Here is a 23,660-nt window from a genome sequence, read left to right on the forward strand (position 1 = left end):
TTTATTCTTATTACAACAACTCAAAGATGATAATGTAACATTACAAAATTTTTGTTATGGCTGCTAAATGTCTTATGAAAATATTCTTCATCTTCTTCTTTAGGTGCCGTGTCCGTATTCAGACGTTGGCCGTCATCATATTTACAATTTCCATTTTATATCGCTTCTTAAGTTTCCATACCTACTGGAGTTGTATTACTTTTTCCCTATTGTAAAATGCTGAAAACCCAAAATATGTGGTTTATAAAAGATGGTATACCACCACATTCTAGAGAGAAGGCAGTGAGAACATACTTAAATATAAGTGTTCTGAACGTTGGATTTATCGTGGCAGTCATATTCCTTTGCAATGTGGTGAGATATTGATATAATTATTTATAATTATAATATATAATTATTTAATTTATAAAAAATCCCAAAAATACTTATCATTCATTACGTAAATTATTTAACCATTTTTATTAGGACAATTAGAAACTAAAGCCCAGGTATTGAATAACACATATGTGTCTTGTTTCAGAATACTTTTGCTACCAATCTAACCTTTAAGACTCAGCATTTTTACAAAAACATCATCGTTGGCCTAATAACCGATATTGTTATAGATATAGTAAACACACAGGTAATTTAGTTCAGCATAATATCAGTTCGTTGGTTAATCATAATAGACCATTTGTTCGAGATGTAATTATAGTTACTCGTAAGCTGTAACGTAATCATATAAATAAGTAATGACATCTATAGGTTATTCTGTGTTTATGTAAGTAAACAATGAATCAAATACATCACAGTTTAACTTCTGCCACAAATAAGATGTAGTTCCATAATATACCATAAGGTTTGGATATGTATCCAAAAGAATATATTCATCCATTATACATTATAGCCACCACGTAGCCCAGAATTTAATCCGCTTGATTTTGGTGTATGGGGCGTATTAAAACAACGTGTCTATAAGAATTCCATAAACATTCGCAACCAACTATGGGAAGAAATAAATACTGCAGCAGTTTCTTTAGAACCAATAATGTTATTTAACATGAGACGATCTTTTATGTAATATATTGACAAATGAATTAAAGAAAATGGTGGACATATCGAACACTTACGTTGACAAAAAGTTATGTTATTTAGTTTAACAATTTCTTAATTTGGTTTGTAAACAAAATGTTTTGATTATGACTTTAATTTAATATAAAACGTAAAATGTTTGATGTAAAATCCCTATTATTCTGTTTTTGTCAAATCCTATTATTAATTATCCTGCTGATATATTTATTTTATTTAATATTTCGTTAACTATTGACTTTAGTTAAAGGTATTTTATACCAAAATTTAGATTTATTAATGTTTTGTCTATTTTCCCTTCGTTGCTTGGAGTAATTGCCTTAAATCAGAATTATGCAGCTGATTTGTAAAATGCGATTATCACGAAAACTGTTAAGTTTTGAAGTTATTTAGAAGTATACCTTTTTTTGTTAAAATAATGTATCTTTAATATTTTTTATCAAAAATACAGGTAACTCAAATAGCAAAAAAGTTAAGTGCAAACTTATGCCACATATGTGGCATATGTGGCGCCCTCTATCAGCTACATCAAAGTGTGCATCAAATTATAATTTCTCATATTTAAAAGTACCCAGTTGTAAATTTTTATGCATAAACCTTTACAAACATGAAAATTATAGCGAAAAATAGAATTTTGAATTTGCACTTTAACACCCTGTATCTTTCTTAATATCAACATTTTATTAAAGCAATTTGGCTTAAATCGTAATATTTTAAAAAGTAGAATTTACGGTTTTCGTTTGTACAATTACTTAAGGACCACCCTGTATAGCGTATATATATAGAAGTAAAAGACGAATTGAATCAGTGAGATCTAAAAGGATAACATTCCATTTTTTGCCAAGTTTATTTAAGATAGCAGTTTTGTTCACTTTACAAAGCTCTGCAGACTTAGTAAAAGACAGATAACATTCCATCATATTAAATAGCTCATATTAAGCTAATTTTTGTGAAGTGAAATCTAAAAGGATAACATTCCTGGAATAACATTCCTGGAATGTTTTCCCTTTTGACCTCAACGAAATTATTTTCATCATTGACATCTAAAAGGATAACATTGCAGTTTTATATATTCTTGATTCTTTTTTGTTTTCTATTTTCTACTCTTTTTGTTTTACTTTTCACTTGTCATTTGACTATATTATCTTCTTTCCAAAAGCATATTATGACAGAGTGTTTGTTATTACATCAGCTTTTAAGGTTATGTTTTGTATTGTATGTTGTGTAAAGTGAGTTTAGTCTGTTCTAATAATTAGATAATTATTTAATGGTTTATGATGTCTAATATTAATAACTGTAATAGTCAGTCTTCTGTGAAAAGAAGAGGTAGTGGGGTGACAAAATTAAAAATAAAGAAAGCAAGAAGGGATGGATCGGTATTTTAGTTGAAGAAAGGAAGACTAGGCCTGACTGATAATGTAAAAAAAATTTACAGATTTATTTTCCCCTGAAGAGAAAGCAGGTATTATTAAACTTGTATATAATAGTCAACCTAAGAATGAGTCAGACAATTTTTTGATGGTCCTTATTAACAGATCCGATGTAACTAGGCATAGGCCTAAAAATGAAAACTCTAAGCAAATACAATCATCTTTTAAGTATTTTTTATTACGAAATAATACAAAAGTGAAAGTTTCTAGAAAGACAATTTTTAAGTTTACATTCAATAAGTAATAAAGCATTACAACATCTTACTAACTTAAAAAGCAAAGACGAGCTTTTATATGATAAAAGAGGGTTTCATGAAAATCACCCCAGAAAATCGAATGATATTGTTAAAATCCAAGATCTCATTGAATCATACCCAAAGAAAACATTTCATTTTCATCAAAGACGGTTGTATATTTAGATGCAACCTTAAACGTAAAAAAATTCTATGATATGTTTTTAAACAAATATCCTGAAATTTTGTCAAATGATGTCAAGTATGAGTTCTTTTTAAAATACTGTAAGGAAAACTTTGATTTTAAATTCGACAGACCTCAAGTTGACGTCTGTTCAGTCTGCGAAGAACTCTTTATGAAAATGTAATCCTCTCTTAACCAAAAGGCAAAGTTATCAGCTGCGGCTGATATTGTTATACATAAACGAAGAGCTGAAAAATTTTACTTTAAAATAAAATGTTTTCCAGAAATGTGCAATAACAGAACAGACATTATGGTAATTAGTTTTGACTTTATGTAAAATGTACAGTTGCCTGCATTACCTGTACAGGAAATGTTTTACCTGCGTAAACTATGATTGTATGTCTATAGTGTCCATAACCTAAGAACTAATGAAGGAGTATTTTATAGCTATCATGAGGGATCAGAAAAAAAGAATCCTAACGAAGTTTTTACGATGGTATCTATGTACATTAGAGATAAAATACTCTCATTTAGAGATAGAGTTACATGTTTTCAGTGACGCTTGCGGTGGTCAAAACCGCAACCACACCATTATAAGAATGTTCTTAGCACTAACAATGACAGAAAGATTTAACACAATTCATCATTATTTCCCAGTTCGCGGTCATAGTTTCTTACCCAGTGATCTCGACTTTGCCACAACAAAACGTGCTATTCGTAAACATGACCGTATTTTTACACCAGAACAATACAATAACATCATTTAAGAAGCTAAAGTAAAAGCTCCAAAATTTCTAGTAGTGCCATTGGAACATGCAAATTTTCTTGATTTCAAACAATGGTGGCCATCAATATTCCAGAAAACTACAAAAAGCTAAGAAAAGACACAAGATTTTAACATCAGTAAATTCAAGCACTTCCAGTATACTAGTGAGAAACATGGATATGTCGACGCTCGTCTATTTATTGATTCTTTCGTGGTTGGAACTTTCAAGTTGTATAAAGGAGGAAGAGTGGAGCTTCCCACAGATTAATTCTATCATTCAATGTTGCCAGTGAAAGCTAACAAACTCGAACTGATATCAGAAAGATTAAGCATTATATACTAGAGGAACATAAACATTTCTACGAACAAATCCTAAGTTAAGACCAATCGGTTCCAATGGAGGGGAATCATGAAAGTCTTATTAGTGATTTAAGTGACGATGAATAAATTGTAAACCAGCAGTTAAATGTAAATAAATAAGTTTAAAGTAACAAAATAGCATTGATTTTTTACTTGACTTCTAAAAGGATAACATTCCAATAAGTAAAATAGTAATTACTCAATAAATGTAGACATATAAAACACAATTGCTATATAAATATCTTCTGCTTACTCCATACTACAAAAAAGTAATTAAGAGTTTTATGCTGTTAAAAATAGTTAAAGAGATAAAACGTTTATATTAATTTTCCAAAAGTAAAGTTTTGGGAATTTTATCCTTTTACATTTCATTGATTCAATTGTAAAGAAGACATAACGGTCTTTTAGAATTTTTAAATGTATTTAACGGGCACCGCTTTTCATATACATTTTGTTTATTAATGTACTCACCATTAAACAATTCTTTATTTAAAGCCTGTTTTAGACTAGAGCATACAATGATATAAGAAAATGGTATACTAAGTTTTGTCATAATATAAAACAGAAAACAAAACTGTTAACAAAAATGTTACAGAAATGTACTATTTTGATACCAATTATTAGTACACACGCATGCGCAGTTAGGTTCTTCTTCCTGGAATGCAATGGAAGCAGCAGATAATAGGAGAATTTTCTTATCCATCATAAATATATATATATATATATATATATATATATATATATATATATATATATATATATATATATATATATGTGTGTGTCTTTGTTAAAGCAAAGGTAAAACGTGAGTTAAACTAACTAGGTATTTACGTGGGTAAAAACTAGGTTAAATGTTGGAGAAAATGAGGTTACGTTACAATAACAAAAAGAAGAATAAGAACATTGAGGTTAACAGTATATGTATACTACCATAATAATTTTAAAAAAGGACTTTTTAGCATGTAATGCGCAGAATCACATAACATATTTTAATACCAAAATGTGACAATGTAATACACAAAACTTCTTTAACATTGTACACAATCATTTCATGTTAGTTTTTGTTATACCATTTTCTTATATCATTTTATGTTATAGTCTAAAACAGACTTTAACCCTTTCCGACACGGCGTACACTGCAATGTATATATACTTCAAATGCTAGTAATGGGCTATTTCCGAATCAACTCTCTGTAAGTCATGCGGCACACTGTAGTGTCGTAAGACAAATTGCATATAAAATCGACGCATCACATCAAAACGTTTACCTTCTACTGTTTTGTGTAAAGTGACCATTCTTAGTACAGTGAATATCACGTTGGCGTATAACCTCAAATTAGTTTTAAGTGTTTCTGGTGTTTTTTGCGTGTTTATCAAACTGTTATATTTTTCTCGAGTCTATTGTAATTTCAGGTAAGTTATGAATTATTTGTTTCTTAGAAAACTTCTAATATTTTGATAGCATGAAGGTTTACAAATATGTACTTTACAGTGTACATGATGACTGACAGACGGTACTGGAAAAAACCGTTAACTAAGAAGGAACTTTATAAAATCATCAATGAAGATAATTTCGATTTAGAGGAATTAGATATGGAAGAGGATAATTAATTACTTTGAAGATCGTGATATGCAGTGTAGGGGTAAGTGGGACTCTTCTTAGTTTTTTATTCCTTTTTCTTTAGCAAAATTGTGTGATATTAGAGTACTGTTGTTTGTAGATGAGAATAAATTGGTGGAAGGCGATATATGTGAGGAACGTGATTGTGCGCTGATTGAAATTGTGTCCGAATCACATGATATTCAAGACACGCCAATGCAAGAAATACACACATGTCAGACAGCACACGAATTTGCAAGCGAATACCTGAAGTCACAAAATTTAATTGAAAAAGAACAGATCAGTTGGACAAGGGGGATCTATGAAATGTCAAAAAATATTCAGTTTTATAAAAGTAAGAAACAAGAAGTGATAAGTTTACCCAGTCCAGTAGAAATTGTTTACCAGTATTTCACGGATGAGCTCCTCAATATCTGCGTAGAAAAAACAAACTTATATGCTGTTGTTATCTCTGTGCCAAACTTTCCCGCTACAAACATTGCAGAAGTCAAGACATTTTTTGAAATTCTGTTAATAATGGGTAATTTGAATTATCCGAGAGTCCGAATGTACTGGGAACAAAAATTTGCAGTTCCTCTAATATCTGAAAATATGCAAGTAAACAGATTTTTCAAACTACGAAATACGATGCATTTCACTTCCAACGAAGATCAACAGCCGGAAGACCGACTGTGGAAAGTACACCCCTTTTTCAATACCATAAGAAAAAGATGCAGGCAGTTGGAACCGGAGGAGGTATATAGTATCGATGAACAAATGGTTCCTTTTAAGGGTGCTGTGAATATTAAACAATACATTAAAAATAAGCCGACGAGATGGGTATAAAAGTATTCCTATTATGTGGGATAAGTTGAACAATATATGATTTCATCGTCTACCAAGGTGCAAATACAGAACTGAAGGCAGAGTATATGTTGTTTGGCCAGTCTCCGGCTGTAGTAATGCACCTATCCGAGCAAATACCTCCAGGAGCACAACTTTATTTTGACAATCATTTCAGTTCTTATTGGTTATTTCAATGGTTGTCAAAGAAACCAATATATGCCGCTGGTACAATTCGGTTGGACCGCTTTTCTAAACCATCTTTTACTATGTGCCAAGAGAATAAAAAGAAACTTACCAGGAGTTTCGTCGAGAACGTTATCTGCAGAAAATCTGGTGTTGTACCAACCAAGTGGATTGATAGCGGAGTTGTTACTCTGGGTTCCAATTTCGTTGGAGTAAGTTCTTCTGATGTATGTCGAAGATGGGATAAGCAGATAAAAGAATATATTAAAGTGACATGCCCCAAAGTAGTTTCTCTTTATAACAATGGGATGGGAGGTGTTGACAAGTGCGATTTTTTTATTTCTTTGTACGTATCGTTTATCAGAACAAAGAAATGGACTGTTCGATTAATGTCACATGCTGTTGACATGGCTGTCACCAACAGCTGGTTGGAATATAGAAAGCAATCGGAGGAGCTGAAAATACCGCAAAAAAATGTCATAGACCTTATACATTTTCGACAACACGTTGCTGAGGCACTTATTTTGGCAAGAAAAATACCCAGCAAAAAACGGGGGAGACCAGTTTCAAATAATTCTCTACATCCTCAAGATAGTTCTCCTGTAGGTAACGCAGCAGGTCCTTCTGGTAAACAAGTGCGTCCGATTGAAGATATAATTATGATAACTTTGGCCATTTACCGACTTTCTGTGACAAAATCGCTCGTTGTAAAGGAAGCAACTGTGGATCAAGAACGTATATTCGTTGCACAAAATGTCAAGTATTATTATGTATTGCTCGAAATCAAAACTGTTTTACAGATTTTCATACCAAATAAATAGTTTTTGTCAATTACAGTCTTATAAATAAAAATCATTTCATATTAATATGTGTCTGTTAATCATTGTGTACACTGCAGTGTACATGACGTAACTTCAGAATGTCTTCTTCTTTTTCGTTTGTTTTTGGGTTTCGATTATATAATCATTTACCCAGTACATGTATATGACAACGCGCCAAAAAATGACATTAAGGTTATAATGGGTGATATGAATGCCAAAATAGGCAAGGAACCGCAGTTCTATGGCACAACAGGAAAACACTCACTGCACAATGAAACAAGCGAGAATGGGGAGTTTTTGATAAATTTTGCCACCAGTAAAAACATGGTTATAAGCTCCACATGCTTCCCACATAAAGACATACACAAAATGACGTGGATCTCACCAGATGGAACCACAACCAATCAAATTGACCATGTGATGATAGACAAAAGGGCAGCCAGTAGTATCTCTGATGTGAGAACACGACGAGGAGCATGCTGTGGATCAGACCATCTTTTACTGCAAACCAGATTTAGGTGCAGAGTTAACAGAGAAAGAAACGAAAGACAACAAAGAACAAACAAACTAGACCTGGAAAAACTGAAGACTCAGGAATGTAGAGAGAAGTTCGAGCAAGAAGTCACAAATGAGCTAAGGACACAAGAACTGCACTCCATAGAGAGCAAATGGAATAATATCAAAACAGCAGTGCTGACAGCAGCAGCGTCCACCGTGGGAAACAAGAAAAAGAAGAGAAGAGGAACATGGTTTGATGACGAGTGCAGGCAAGCGATAGAAGAAAGAAACGAAGCGCACAAAATGTACATAACAAGAAGAACACGGGAAAGACGAACATCATTTGAAGTCGCAAGACGGAAAGCAGACAAGATATGCAGAAACAAAAAGAGAGCTTATGAAAATGGACAAATAGAAGAAATGGAACAAAATTTCAAAAAAAAACGAAACTAGAGGAGCTTACGAATACCTAAAAAAGATAAAAAGTGGATATAAACCTCAAACAAGCCTATGCAAAGATGAAAGTGGGCAAATAATCAGTGACCAACAGAAAGTCACAGAAACCTGGAAGCATTATTTTCAGACCCTACTTGGAACACAAGTAGATATGGAAGATGAAATGGGTACGAACCATGTAGAAGAGAACGAAGTTGAAGTAGAAGCTCCAACCATAGAGGAAGTTCTCGAAGCTATTAAGGCCCAGAAAAACAATAAAGCCCCGGGAGTTGACGAGATTCCAGCAGAACTGTATAAGGTAGGTGGCAACCACCTATCAAGTCATATCCACGCGCTTATCAAAGAAATATGGCAAGAAGAGAAAATACCCGACGAATGGAAGAACAGTATAGTATGCCCAATCTATAAAAAAGGAAACAAACTCCAGTGCAAAAACTACCGTGGAATTTCTCTACTATGTACAGCGTATAAAGTCCTCACGTATATTATAAACCAGCGACTCCAACCACTAGCAGAAAATATTATTGGAGAATATCAGACGGGCTTCAGACGGGGAAGATCGACAATGGATCAAATATTTACAGTCAAGCAGGTCTTGAGCAAATCGTGGGAACACGACATTGATGTTCACAACGTGTTTGTAGACTTCAAACAGGCATACGATTCAGTCAAAAGGGACAGACTATACTATATATTGGCAGAATTAGCAATACCACATAAGCTGATTAGACTCATTAAAGCCACAATGGATGAAACTCAGGCATGTGTACGAATACAAAACAACCGGACAGACTTTTTCAAAATCTCGCAGGGACTAAAGCAGGGAGATGGGCTGGCACCAACATTGTTTAACCTGGCACTGGAGTATGCGGTTAGGCAAATGCAAACTGGACGAGAAAACCTACTGACCAATAAAACGGTTCAACTGGCTGCCTACGCCAATGATATTAATATTATGAGTAGAACATCAACAGGAGCACAGGAAGCATACGCAGAGTTAAAAACACAAACGAAAAGGCTAGGTCTGGAAATTAACACAGAAAAAACAAAAATAATGGTACAGACGAGAAGAAATATAATCCCACAAAACATTATGCATGAAGATGACATTGAAACGGTTGGAAAGTTTACATACCTGGGAGTAGAAATATATGCCGATGGAGCAGAGGATGGAGAAATACGAAAAAGGATAACGCAGGCAAACAAAGCTTATTTTGCCCTCTCCCATATATTTCGGTCTAAAAGTGTCCACCGAAATACAAAGATGAGAATCTATAAAACTTTAATTCGGCCAATAGCATGTTATGGCAGCGAAGCATGGGTCCTGAAAGAAACATCCAAAAACAAACTCGACACATTCGAAAGAAAAGTACTGAGGAGAATACTAGGACCTGTGAGGGAAAACGGAATCTTCAGAATTCGATATAACAACGAGCTCTATCAACTGTATAAGGAAACACCCCTGTCAGACTTCATTAGAATACAAAGATTGCAATGGGCCGGACATGTGATACGAATGGGAGAGGATAGGCTACCAAAACGAGCACTGAACGCCAGAATGCAGGGAAAGAGACCAGTTGGAAAGCCAAGAAAGCGCTGGGAAGACACAGTAAGCAGCGACGCACAAGCACTTTTAGGAGTCCGTGTATGGAGAAGAGCAGCCACAGACAGACAAGGGTGGAGGCAAAAAATAAAGGAGGCCAAGGCTCATTTTGGGCTGTAGTGCCGTAGAAGAAGAAGTACATGTAAGGTTATGCTCGTCTTGCTCTAGGCAATGCACAACCAGGGATAAATTTCTACTTCTGTTTACTTTACTGCTAATTGACAACTGGGAATTTGAGAATGTCAAATTTGACAAATTTCCTGAGGAGCTTAAACATTGTAAAAAAATATTTCTAATAATCGCTAAAACTTAAAAAAAATTATATATCGTTTTAAAAAATTCGTGTCGGAAAGGGTTAACAGAGTAGCTGCTACATCAAAAATATCTCTTCGAATAATAGGTATACACAAATATTAAATGAAAGAAATACACCCTATAATATGTACCGACACAATAAGTGAGAATTGTTTAAATATAAGTTTTGTGTTCTGTAAGTAGATATTTTATAAATTTATAATAAATGTGTTAGTATGTTGCGAAAAAAGTTATGAAGATTAAGATAAACCGATATTATTAAGACAAAGTGCTGAACACAAAAACTAGAGTTCTCTATTTTTATACAATGCAGATGTAAATTTAATACATAAAATTAATAAATCAAATCAAACAATTGTTTTGACAATTATAGAAAGCTTGTTCAATTGACACTCATCTTTGGTCCAGGACATATTTCTTGGATTGGCAAATATATCTACAAATAAAGCACATATTCCATTATTTCACTATCTTATTTATACCCTACTTAAATAATTCTTGTGTCTGTTGATCAAAGAACTCTTTTACGGCTTTCTGCACTTCTTCGTCTGACTGAAAAAAACTACTTTTTAATGTCTCTTTATAAGGGTAATAGTTCTGTTATTGTTGAATACGGTTAGTGATCCTTTTTTTATGGATAGAAATAAAGGTTGATTGGCACCACTTATCAGGCCATTCACCAGTGATCCACATTATATTGCACATATCCAGTATAACATCTACGCCAATCTTACCCAGTGGGTACTTTTAGAGTCTCCGTTGGTATGCCATAGATCCCTGGGGATTTTTGGTTTTTTTGGTTGGTTGACAGCTTTCTCTACTTTTGCTCGTAAGATTTTTGGTTCTGCCTCTCTGATTTGTTTTATTAGTTCTATGACCTAATCCAGAGTATACTCCTTTACATTTAATACTAAGGTTTTCCTTTCTTTCCAGACGAGTATGCAGTCGATTTGATTTTTATGTTCTTTATTTGGACTAGTTCATGTTGAGAGCCTTCTTGGGTGGTATTTATAAAGTGTATTTGTTATCACCAGATTATTTTCAAATAGTAGGAGAAGTTCCCTCTGGTGTTTCTAATGCCCAAGCCAAATGACCCGACAATATCTCTCAAATGTGGTTATTTTTTATTATTTTTTGAACTTGGCGTTAAAGTCATCAATAATATATACTGCAATTTTCTTTAAGATGTTTTCTATGTTGTTGTAAATGTCGTCAATGTATTCATCTGTCTTCTAATGCTATTCTTATGAATTTATCGTTTATTATTGTTATGAAGCTAGTTTCTCGTGGCGTCCAAAAGTAATTACCATTTTAATAGAAATAAGCCACAATTAAAGTTTAAACTAAGTTTATTGACGTTTTAATTTCCACTTCGGAAATTGTTCTCTAAATACAAACCAATTTTGTTTTTTTTTTTGTTATTTGGTGAAAAATTCTTCTAATAATTTAATTTTATCTGACTCATTTATATTGACAATTCAGGCATATATTTATTCATTTAAAAGTAGACGACTGTAAAATGATATTGCCAGTATTGCTGAGTTACGTTACTGGGACGACTTTATTGTAAGATAGTGTATTCGATTACATCGAATCATCAACTTTAACTTGAGAATATCGGTCAGAAAAAATCATACCATGTGATTCGTCTTTAAAATGACAACGACTTGACATGATGACAGCAAAATTCTTCTCTTGGTGATTTCATAGTAAATCTTGAGGAAAAAAACCGGAAAAAACCTCATAAGACTATCGCGTAATGGTAAGTACCTATTTGGTCTTATAATTTAGTTTACTCTCAATAAACACCAAACTCTGATTTTATAATATGTATGTTATTTTATGTATGTTTATCTTTGCGAAAAATTGGCTTATTGTCAAATTTAATCAAATTTTCACGGAGATGTAGAGACAATAACTTAATACCAAAGGGCTTGAAGTTACGTTCAGCATATTTAAACAGCAGGTTGGAAAAGCCAGTTTATCCATGATCCGAGAAAGGTTGTAATTTCATAGATAAAATTTATTTTCTATGAAACAGGATATTGCAAGTATTGAAATTTGCTTGTTAATGTGATATCAAATTCTGATTTTGATCGAATTATTTTTAGTTTACATATTATAGTATATATAAATTCATATTAGAAACAAAGACATATACATTTACATACTTTAGTTAAACTCAATAGAAATCGTGACATATTATTAGCGACAATTGTCAATCTATCAAATAGACATTTAAATACAACGGAGTTTAATACTGTCAAAGAGTCTGAACTTTGCTGTTACTCATCCATCTATTCCAAAATTAGACATAATTACCTCAGTGGAGAAAATATCTCAATGTTTATTAACCCACGAAAAAGAAAGAATATAGAGTATTATGTAAAATTAAATTAAAAAAGTAAAAAAAAAGTTAAAATTAAACAAAACATAAGCAAAGAGGAAATAAAGGCTATAAGAACTAAAAAATGATGAATTCATAATTATTATTCTACCAGCAGTCAAGTGGAATGCAACTGTGATAATGGATAAAATTTAATATGAAAACAAAATTAAAGGTCTAATAACAAACGGATCTTATACAAAATTAATAAAGGATTCAACAAAGCCCTTGGAAATATATAGAACTTTATTCAAGTTTAAAAATTGTTTAACAAGTTATCAGAGAAAATTAATTACACCTCATTACAGTAAGACCCCTCATTTTTATGGAGTACCGAAAGTTCATAAAACGAATATACCATTTAGACCCATTTGTAGTACCATGAATTCTCCTTGTAGTGAACTGTCAAAGTTTTATTAAATACTATACAACCATTTGCAAATAAAAATGAGAGTTATAAAAAATACACAACATTTTTTAAATAAATTATGGAATATTGAATTTAATTCAAATAATATTTTTGGAAGTTTTGAGATAAATAGCTTATTTACAAACGTGTCATTAGATAAGACTTTATATAATCAAAACAAAATTAGAGAATGATGAAACATTGGCAACTAGAACAAGACTAAATATATCAGCTATATTTGAGTTATTGACATTATGTACTGATAATACCTATTTATAAACAAAATTTTCTTCTACCATGGGCTCTAATTTATTTCAATTATGAGCTGATATTTTTATGAAAGATTTTGAAACAAATATTATTGCTAAACAAAATTTAAAACCCACAGTGAGGTGGAGATATGTAGATAATGTATTCTCAATATGGCCTCATAGATCAAAGTTGTCGGACACATTGCTAAATGATGTAAACGATAAAGAGGGGACAATAATATTTACCATGAAAAAGAAATATAATAACATACTACCTTTTCTGGATGTTTTAATCCCTAAGAAAGATATTCGATATGAGAGTCAGGTGTATAGAAAACCAACACACACCAACAGATATACAAATTACAAATCAAATCAGAACACCAATATTAAAAAGGGAAAATTGCTTGATCTAACGAAAATTTGGTCTTTTGTTAACATATGTTTTATTAAAAAAATATTTTCCTTTATCGTTTATAAATAAGGACGATAAGGACATTTTCAACAATCAACCAAATAAAAAGTAACAACTTAGAACGAGATCCTACAGCATACACAAGGAATCATACGAGGGAAATAACAATTCCATACATAAAAGAATTATCAGAAAAACTTAAAAAGATAGGAAATAAATTCAACATTTCAATAACATTAAAAACAACAAAAACATTGAGATCTATTTTATCTAAAACTAAACCTAACCATGAACAAAAAAGAACAAAGAATTAAATTTATAAAATACCTTGTGAATGCGATTAGTTTTATTTAGGATACATGAAGGCCATTAAATGTTAGGATAAGTGAACATCAATCTTATATTCAAAATAGAGAATTTGATAGATCTCAAATATGTAAACAAGCATGGGAAATGAATATAGACTTCAATGTTACGATTCAAGTATAGTCTTAAAAGAAACAGATGGTAAAAAGAGAAAAATCACAGAAGCGGCTCCAATTTATGCTAAGTGAGACCAATGTCGCAAATTTTTCGGCAGAATGCAGTAGGATCTGGTTACCCATATTAAAAGAGGAAGTTAATAAAAGGAAAATACCACTATTAGTAAGTCAGTAACGTATCGAGGATACATCATTTATGTTTTTTAAATAACATACATATAAAATCAGAGTTTTGTGTTTATTAACAGTAAATTAAATTGTAAGACCAAATACTTACCATGACGTGATAGTATTATGAGTTTTTTTCCTGTTTTTTTTCCTCATTATTTACTATGGAATCACTAACAGTAGAATGTTACTGTCATCATGGCATGTGGTTTTCTTTTTAAAGACGAATCACATGTTATGATTTTTCTGACGAATATTCTCAATTTAGTCGATTTCATGTAATCGAATACACTATCTTACAATAAAGTCGTCCGAGAAACGCAACTTCAGAAATATTGGCAATATCATTTTAAAGTCGTCTTCTTTAAAATATATAATATATTTCTTAAATTGTCAATATAAATGAGTCAGATAAAATCAAATTATTAGAAGAATTTTTCACCAAGTAACAAAAAAAAGTGAAGTGAAAATTGAAACCTCAATAAACTTATTTTAAACTTTAATTGTGGCTTATTCCCATTAAAATAGTAATTACTTATCGTTTATTGTTTCATATTGCCTGATATATTTCTCAATTTTATTGTTTATTAGTATTGCTACTCTATTGTATCCTCTGTTTTCAGATCCTCATAAATATATAGTGAGTTTTTCTGTTTTAAAATATCCTTGATGTCTCCAGTGTGTTTCTGCTAGACCACATATATTTATATTTCGCCTTATTAGATCTTTCAATACTATGTGAAATTTTCCAGTTTTTTACTCCGACATTTCGTTAGAAGACCATATTGTACCTAAAGCTTATGGTGTTGTTCCTATCTTAATACCGATGCAAAATAATTCGCGTCCACACACTGTGGCCAATATGATACATTTTTTACAAGAGTGAGCTAATTAAATAAATAACAATGTTACTAATCGCGGCGTAAATCCTATTGAACTTGAAGACGAATTCCAAGATAATCTTCACAGGATTATACGAAGCATGCTAAGCAAGGGTGATAAACGTTTTAAGGTAAACTCAAATACTTATAAAAAGTCAATATAAAGTTTTTTGGTTGGTACAATACTGATAAAATATATTGACTTTTTATATTTGGATTTACCTTAAAATATTCAAAGATTCAAAATAAAAATTGCATGTATTGAATGTTTCTTCGTAGAAAATAGAAGGCCTGTAGAAAGAAAACAGGTTTCTTGGTTAAAAAACATTTGTAAATGGACTGGGATATCAAATGCAGAACAATTATTCCATTTGGCAGAAGATCGAGAAGCCTTCGCAATAGTGATCGCCAACTTCGGATAACTCGGATATGGGACGTGGAGAAGAAGATTGAATGTTTACACTGATTATTATATTGACATTGATATGTAAATTTTAATGTAATGGTAATCTTGTGGTGTCTCTCAAATTTCGTGAGCATCTTTTAAATTGCGATAAATTACAAATATGACTTCTATTTGTAAAAGGCATTAATTTTTATTCGGCGTCTCTGTACGCCTCCGCCGTTTGGACGTATGAATTCTTCTGGAATTAAGTCGTATTTATTTGTGTTTGCCATCATTTTTTACCCTTTTGCTTATTAACAATGGCTTATACGATCCAATAGTTACTGATTCGCATTCGCATTCACATGTCGTGGCATTACGTACGTGCCTATGTTAAGCAATTTGGGCTTTGTTAGCTTAGACTCGGATAAACAACGGATTAATGAATGTTAAAGAACAAATTCTACATGATGACGGAAGAAATTTAAGATTTAATGAAAGAAAGACGTCAATATAAAAACAAAGATAATCAGATGTACAAAAATGGTTTTAAATATATTAGAAGAGGAAATTAAAATGGCATTAAAAAACAGCAAAAATGATAAAGCAGTAGGTCCAGACCAAATCCCTATAGAAACTTTAAAATGCATAAATGCTGAAACCTTAGATATTATTTCTCTATCTATATAAGGATTTTTACAGCTGTCGCCGCCTTCCTTCTTTCAGCCAACGTCTCCAGTCCTTTCTGTTCTGCCATTCTCCATCTCTACGGTCTCGTCTTTCCATGGCCTTGTCCACTTCATCCCTCCATGATCTTCGGGGTCTACCTCTTTTCCTCCTCCTACCTTGTATGATCTGTTCTTCTCACATGTCCATACCAAATTAAACGTTTTTCTTCGATGTAGCTGAGTATGTCTTGTTCTACTGCCATTCTTCGTTTTATCTCCTCATTTCTGATGTGATTCATTTTTGTCACTCTGCAGCTTCTTCTCATGAACTCCATTTCAGTTGCTGTGATTTTGGATCTGTTTCGTTTATTTATTACCCAATTCTCTGCTCCATAGGTCATTATACTGCGTACCAAGGTGTTATAAATTCTCCTTTTTGTATTTCTAGTAATCTGTCTATCACACAGTAACCCGTTCATTTGTTTAATACTAGTCTGTGCTAATCTGCTGGTTGTTTCTTGCTCAGTGGTTCCATTTTTTGAGAGTATGAATCCTAAATATTTGAATTTGTCAGTGCCGTTAATTTTCCTATTATGGTCTATTTCCAAATTTCTCACTGATTCTTGCTCTGTTGTTAAATATTCGGTCTTTTCTAGATTTATTTCCAGTCCATTTTTTGTGTATTCCTTTTCTAATTTTCGGAGCATATAGCACAGATCTTCTTCATCTTGAGCCGTTACCACTTGGTCATCTGCAAAGCTTAATGTGTACAAGAAGTTGTCCCGGATTGGTATTCCCATCCCTTCACATTTCCTTTTCCATGGTTTTAATATTTGTTCGAGGAATATCTTGAACAGTGTCGGAGATGTAGAGCATCCCTGCAATAAGCCTTTTGTGGTCTTAAATTCGTTGGAGTATTTATTGCCGGTTTTAACTCTTACCTTGTTGTTGTTGTAAAGGTTTTTTACGGCTTCTATTAACCTCTGAGTTATTCCGATTTCCTTCATCGTATTTTATAGTTGTTTTCTGGGGACCGTGTCATATACCTTTTTTAAATCTATGAATGCCTTAGATATTATAGTAGACTTATTTAACTTATTATACAAAACAGTACACATACCGAAACAATAGCTACTCTCCACCTTTTGTGCTATCCCTAAAAATACAAACGCTAAATATTGCAGAGAATACAAAACAATATCAATAATAAGTCGAATTCTCAAATTATTCCTGATACATTGTCGTATAAATAAAAACTAAAAGAAGGAATAGATGGCAGTCAGTTTGGGTTCAGAAACGGACTAGGAACCAGAGAAGGGTTATTTACTTTTAATGTGTTAGCTCAAAGATGCATGGATATGAATGTTGACATACATGCTTGTTATGTTGATTTTGAAAAAGCATTTGACAAAGTAAGACATCAAAAATTAGTCCAAATTCTAAAGATAAAAAACATAGACCATAGGGACTTACGAATAATAACAAACCTCTACTGGAATCAAAGAGGACAAATCGTAATAGATAACGAACCCAGTCCAGAAATTAAAATCAGGAAAGGAGTTAGGCAGAGATGTATTATATCCCCATTACTATTTAATGTATACTGTGAAGCCATTTTTGAAGAAGCATTACTATCTCAAAGTGAAGGAAATTAATATTTAAATGGGTATAAGCCACAATTAAAGGTTAAAGTACGAGAGTACGAGTTCAAAAACGATTTCTGAAGTGGAAATTAAAACGTCAATAAACGTACTTTAACCTTTAATTGTGGCTTATTCCCATTTAAATAGTAATTACTTTAACATGCACAAGAAAATAGCTTCAGCACAATACAAACTGAAGGAATAATAATTAACGGAAGATCTATTAATAACATAAGATATGCAGATGAAACCGTGATTATGGCAAGCTCTGCTGAACAACTCCAATTACTGCTTAACAAAACAAACAGTTTCTGTGAAAAATATGGACTAAAAATGAATCTAAAAAAGACCAAATACATGATAATAACAAAGAAAACAAATATATCAACAAACATACATTTGGGAAATGTACCGATAGAAAGGGTTAATAAATACAAATACCTAGGAACCTGGATTTCACACAATAATAATCAAACAACCGAAATAAGAGCAAGGATAGAAATAGCAAGAAATTTGTTTGTAAAAATGAAAACAATTCTCAGCAACAAAGACCTTAGATTAGAACTGAGAGTAAGAGCACTGAGATGCTACGTGTTTTCGATACTGCAATATGGACTTGAAAGCTGGACATTAAAGCAAGAACACATAAATAAGTTATAGTCCTTTGAAATGTGGTGTTACAGGAGGATGCTTAGAATAGCATGCACACAGAAGAAAACTAACTCGGAAGTATTGTGAGAAATGGGCAAAGAATGCGAAATAATAAATAAACACAATAAAAATAAGAAAATTACAATATCTGGGACACGTAATGAGGGGACAGCGATATGAACTGCTAAGACTGATAATACAGGGAAATATAAGAGGAGGAAGGAGTATAGGAAGAAGGAGAGTGTCATGGTTGAAGAATTTAAGGGACTGGTTTAAATGCAGTTCTATAGAACTCTTCAGAGCAGCAGTAGATAGAGTAAAGATAGTGATGATGATATCCAACCTCCGATCCTAATAGCAAAGAAGCTAAGACTCCTAATAGTATGCTTATTTGTTCGATTTTGTGTATCGTTGCATTATATTCGTTAAATTCTATCACGTGGCACCTTGCACGTCTATGTACGTTAAAACATCTGTCATTGTATTCTCTTTGTTAAATCCTATCCAGTGAGAGATTTACTTCTCCGTAAGTAAAATAGTTTAGGAACTATCAGCCGAGAGACCTTATGAGATACCGTACATGTTAAATTTTTTTATGTTATTATATTCCTATCTCTCCACCGTTTTTACCAGTGACCCATACGCTACGCTGACTGGAAGCTGCGCCTGCTCCAAGAAAAAAAAATGAACAGACTGAACCTCAATGTTTCTTACGTATTCTCATAAGAAATAACATGATACACCTTCACTAAATAGTAAATTAGGTCCTAGGTAATTTCCTTTTTAATTCACAAAACAATTGGATCATACTTTTTTATTAATTCACATATTTTGGTGTGCTTAGATATACATCTCTTTTATAACTCTATGGTTTAAGCTTACTTATTTTAACTGATTATTCATTATATTATACCCCTTAGCTCCCTTAGCCCTAGTCAACTCAAAATTTTAGCCAATTTATCTATTTTTTCACTTTTCCACTATTCTATATTATTTTGCATCTTATGGATTTTGGAATATCACGTCTGATTAGCACATTTCGTTTGATATTTTTAATTTTTATCCTTTCGTGTCTATCTGTCTATAAACTAAGTATTGCGTGTTTTATCCTTTCTAAAATATAATAGGCACGTCTACAAAAAAAAAATATGTTGGGTTATCTTTTGTAAAATATTTATTAGGTCAACGTATAATACTTACACTTAGAGGATATACATGAAAAATATATATTCTATATTTATGTAAGATAATGCTCGAGGTCTAAACAATCGTAGTTAGGCATATGTTGCAGATTAATAACATGCAACTGTTTTCCCGCTTAAATACGGCATACTAAGAAAAACCTTAATTCACCAAAGGAGACTTCAAACTATTGATTTGTGGCGCTTGGAAATAACTTTACCTTTGATGAGAGTGCGGAAATGAAAAAATACACGAACCTCACGAAAACTATAAAATCATAGCTCAACCGATAAAATGATATGTCACGAAGGAAATAGATATAGATGAATTTAAAACACTTCATACAACATAAAAACTAAAGAGTGGAGGCAAATATATGTGCAACATGACAACTTCGTGCACTACGTCAAAGGGTGTGATGGATTTTATAGTTTTTAGCATGATATTTGGTAGTGACGTCACCATGTTTTTGAAGAACTTGAAATATTTTTTCAGTTGCCTTTAAAATTTAATAATTATTCATTTATTTTATTAAAAACCAAATCAGTTTTAAAAATTACTTGTTATGATAACAACAAGTGTTGTAGTAATCACTTCCAGTAATGCAATTTATGTTATAGTTCATTATACAGAGTGGCACAAAAGTCTGGAAACGGCCAATTATCTCCTAAATTGCTAGTCATAATTGTACAAAATTTGAAATACACCTATTTTGGGATACGGAGATTCCATATTTGATATTTGCAATGTTTGCCAGATTTGCCGTTTCTCTTATATTATTAGTAACTTTGGTTTTTTAAATGCATCAGCCTGTATATTCAGTCATTATTGGAATTTTATATTCAATACAAGTTCAACCATATGTAACACTTATGATTTTATGTAGTCTGGAAGGTCTTAAATACATAAAACAGAAGTCTGGCAACACCTAACTGTGTCAATAAATTTTTTATTACTAACTATTTTCAACTACATTAAAACGTAACAATTGATAGATTACAATTTTTTTTTAACATAATTGGTTACTTTATCAAGTGTTTAAAATGTGCTCTATTTGTGAGTTGACAGTACCCTAATCGATGGTAGAATGCGTCTACCACATTTCCCCATGATTGTATAGAAATTATTCGATATTCATCGATAATTCGTTGCCTTAGCTCTGCAAGACTTGCTGGTTTAGTTTTGTAAATTGAATTTTTCAAGTATTCCCAATAAAAATAATCTTCAGGATTGAAATCAGGTGAACGTGAAGGTCATTCAATTCTACCTCGTCTACCAATCCATCGTCCGGGAAATATTTCATCTAAATAACGCCGAACATTTACACCAAAATGAGCTGGAGCTCCATCTTGATAAAACCATATCTAATTAAAATTGGCATCAAATAAGTTTCTCAATGTAGGTACAATATCGTTTCTATATCTTTTGTGTATGTCTTTGAGTATGGTTTTCACGCTTCCAGTGTGGATTTACGTCACTCCAGTACCTTAAATTTTGTCGAGTTACACTTACACACAGTTTAAAGGTTGCTTCATCGGAAAAACATATTCTGTTATCGAAATTTTCATCATTTTCAATTTTATCCATCATTACCTCAATAAACTCTAATCTACGATCAAAGTTATCTTCACTTAATTCTTGCAATAAGTTAATTTAGTATGGTTTATGGTAAGTGTTACATATGGTTGAACTCGTATTGAATAGGAGATTCCAATAATGACTGAATATGCAGGGTGATAAATTTGAAAAACCAAAGTTACTAATAATACAGAAGAAACGGCAAATTTGGCAACATTGCAAATACCAAATATGGAATCTCCGTATCCCAAAATAGGTGTACGTCAAATTTTGTAAAATTATGACTAGCAATTTACGAGATAATAATTGGTCGTTTCCAGACTTTTGGGTCACTCTGTATAAATATTAGAATTATGTTGTAATCCGTCGTCTATACACTATTGAATATTAGTGATAATAGGCACTAGTCTATCTCTGTCCACCGGTCCATCTTTAAATTCTGTCTCTCATACTCCACAACTACTATATTATTGAATGAATGAATATTGTTACTAGACTTAAGCAACATATATTTGAACTTTTATTTTAATGTATTTTTTAATTACTGTAGCATTTAAAATCTTTTTTTTTTTTTAATAAATACTATTACTATTACTTTATTTATTATTATTATTTAATAAGTATTACATAAGTCAATTTGTTAAGTTGTACAGCGAAAACTACTAAACAGTGAGTCTGTAACTACTATGATTATTATCAAAATTTTAGGAATGTGTATTAGGACTGAAACTCAATTATTTTTGATTTCTTATTACCTTCTAATTATGATCAACTAGTTTTAGTTGACATTAAGGTTATTAAGAAAATCACAAGACGTGGAAACGTTTTGAAGAAATTTATATTTTAAAACAATTAATCTACATAGCCATTCGAAATTTTGTGTATGAATGCCGTACTGTTTCAAATTACTAAAAATGGGGAAAATTTTTTCCGAAAATAAAAACATTTCCATGCTCCTGGTACTAATATTTTTGTACGGACTTAGGTTGCAAATCATCATTTTTCTGTTATATTTATTTATTAACCTTCATCGGACTGACCGGGGTCTGTTTTGACCCCAGATCACAATTTTTGGCTGTTACTTTATAGATCTATTTTTAATCGACAGTCTTCCATCTATCTGTAGTTTATATATTGTATTAATAAAAAATTATGCCTACAGGAACATTTAACGGTTATATCAAATTTAAACTTCAATTTTATAGGCTGGGGTCTCCTAATACCCGGCCAGCCTTTTATGTCATATAAAATGAATTCTAATAAAATTGTAATAATGTGGGAATCCCATAGATTTTATGCATTAGTACCGAGTGTACTATCGTTTTATGTAAGGTTTTTACATGTTTAAATAGGTAATTCCCCGAGCTGCGATAAAATTTAACGAAATAATATAAATAATATTGAGTTCCATTGTCAGTTGGTTTGTTGTCGAATTTGTGAATAGTACATAAAATTCTGAACATGGGTTACGTTTTATTTATATCTAGCCGAAAGCAACTGAGTGAAGATGAACTTTTACGTTTACTTGAAAGTGATGATCCAGAGCTTAATATCAATGAGGATACAGCAAGTGAGTTAGAAGATGAAGACAATGTAACAGAGGTAGAAGAAGAACAGTTCCTGTCTCCGAAGGCTTACTGGTATATGCATCACAAAAGTGAAACGCGCAAAGGCCAATATTCGTTGACATGCTGTAGAACTTACAAATTACAGTGATGATATATGAAGTATCAAAAACGCTTTTCTACTGTTTTTTTTTTCAGACAAAATTCTTAACATAACTGTCATGGAAACTAATCGGAAGGCTGAAGCGTATTACGATAAATGGAATAGTGAAAACCCAAATAAAACTAAAGTGTATGTTTGCGTTCATTCTGTAGAGATTCAAGCCTATTTTGGAGTATTGCTTATACTTGGAACTTTTCATGGATCGAAAGAGGCGATCGATATGCTTGGGTGTGACGATATGGCTTACTGCCTTCCTATAAAACCATCTGCTATGTCTAGAGATAGGTTCAAACAAATAACTTCATTTATACATTTTGACAATTTTCAAACCAGACAAGAACGGAAATCAGTAGATAAACTGGGCCCAATAAGAGATGTATGTGATATTTTTATTTCTTACTGTAAGAAATCACTTAATACAGGCGACCATCCGTGTGTAGATGAGCAACTTATTCCTTTTAGCGGTAAAG

The 23,660-nt window shown here is 32.1% G+C and overlaps 1 protein-coding gene across 3 annotated transcripts in view; it reads right to left on the bottom strand.

The window, feature by feature from the left end:
* The window catches only part of LOC140452248 (probable tubulin polyglutamylase TTLL2), a 184,041-nt gene that overhangs the window by 136,627 nt on the left and 23,754 nt on the right, over window positions 1-23,660 (bottom strand). Inside the window, exon 1 of one of the 3 annotated variants that reach the window (XM_072546412.1) lies at window positions 6,783-7,446. The exons of the other annotated variants lie outside the window; for them this stretch is intronic. The gene's annotated coding sequence lies outside the window, so the exon portion shown is untranslated. Of the gene's footprint in view, window positions 1-6,782; window positions 7,447-23,660 lie in introns of those variants that run through there. 3 annotated transcript variants of the gene reach the window in all.

The sequence above is a fragment of the Diabrotica undecimpunctata genome, chromosome 1, assembly GCF_040954645.1.
Source record: "Diabrotica undecimpunctata isolate CICGRU chromosome 1, icDiaUnde3, whole genome shotgun sequence".
Classification (NCBI taxonomy): domain Eukaryota; kingdom Metazoa; phylum Arthropoda; class Insecta; order Coleoptera; family Chrysomelidae; genus Diabrotica; species Diabrotica undecimpunctata.